Below are 1227 nucleotides of genomic sequence, written 5' to 3'. Positions count from 1 at the left end.
AAAAATCACCTGTTGAAAATGAATGCTGCAAGCCTTTAATATAGTTCTCATGTTGTGGTAACCCCCCCAACCAGGAATCTCTCCTTTGCTGCTACTTCGTAACTGCAGTTTTACTGTTATGAATCATAATGTGAATAATATCTGTTTTCTGAGGGTCTTGGGCCACCCTGTGAAAGGGCCATTTGACCCCAATGGGTCATGCCCCACAGGCTGAGAACTGGTTTTGGCTATTTGCAAGCTCGGGCTGTCAGGAAGGTTAAGACAAGACCATGTGAGGCGTGATGCTCTTCCTCTGAGTATGGCTTTCTAGTGCGCAGGCAGCTGTCCTCCACATGGGAGGACTTAGGAGTTCCTTTGCCTGGGAGACTCAGCATTTCTTCCCCTGAGGACATGGTGACACCCTCTCCTGGAGCAGAGCATTTCCCAAATTATGTATGGCCAGACTGTCCCTAATCACACATAAGAATCTCGCCGTGGACAAAAGCTGGAAGGCTGGAGTCTGTTGGAGTTGGGGATGGCATACAAAGTTGTCATCTTGTCAGATAGACCTGGGAGGAGTTCCTGGACAAGGCGGCTTTCCCACTGCTGGGGAGGCATGACCTTCCCCACTCCCCCTTCCACTTCGCCTACTGGGGTTCAGCCTCTGTGGTTTGCCTGCTAGGGCTGGGTGGGTGATGATGCTAAGGTGGCCCTTCTAGGGCAAGACCAGCAGGCTGTCTGGCCTGCAGCGTGCTTGCTTACACCTGTGCTGTTGTTTTCTTACCAATAAATCTGAGAGGAGACTATCAAAGGCAGGAAGCAAGATACCACTTTAAAAGGAGAGGATCTTGGATTGGGCGATGGAGTAAAGAAAGCAGCACACCTGGTGGTGGCTCTCATCTGTGCCCCATTGCGGCCACAGTGCAGAAAGGAGAGGTTTCACCCTTTGCTTCCCAGGTGAGAGAAGCCCAGGTCCGCGGCTGGCCAGTTTTGTCATGGTGGAGTGGAGGGACATGTTGGCAGTGGGGGATGCCTGCAGATGAGCTGTGGGGTCACTCTTTCCTTTTCTAGTTTTGTGTATTGGTTCTGTACAAACAGGAACAGTAAGATGTAGGGGAAAGGTCAACACAAAGCATTTGAAAACTATGAGTGGTCAAGTTGTATAGTTTTTTTATTATTTTTGTGGAAACTCTGAAAGAAAAAGACTTCAGGAGTAAAGTTTTGAGGGGTACTTTTTTATTATAAATT

General features: G+C 48.7%; 1 protein-coding gene across 1 annotated transcript in view; it reads right to left on the bottom strand.

Moving 5' to 3' along the window:
• Positions 1–1180: 1180 nt before the first annotated feature.
• Slc20a2 (solute carrier family 20 member 2) overlaps positions 1181–1227 on the bottom strand; it is a 32410-nt gene continuing 32363 nt past the window's right edge. The window contains exon 10 of the mRNA XM_051169526.1: positions 1181–1227. This exon is cut by the window's right edge and continues 1390 nt beyond it. The gene's annotated coding sequence lies outside the window, so the exon portion shown is untranslated.

The sequence above is a fragment of the Acomys russatus genome, chromosome 27 (assembly GCF_903995435.1).
Source record: "Acomys russatus chromosome 27, mAcoRus1.1, whole genome shotgun sequence".
Lineage (NCBI taxonomy): Eukaryota > Metazoa > Chordata > Mammalia > Rodentia > Muridae > Acomys > Acomys russatus.
The sequence above is the reverse complement of the archived record's forward strand: the minus strand, read 5'-3'. Positions and strand labels throughout refer to the sequence as shown.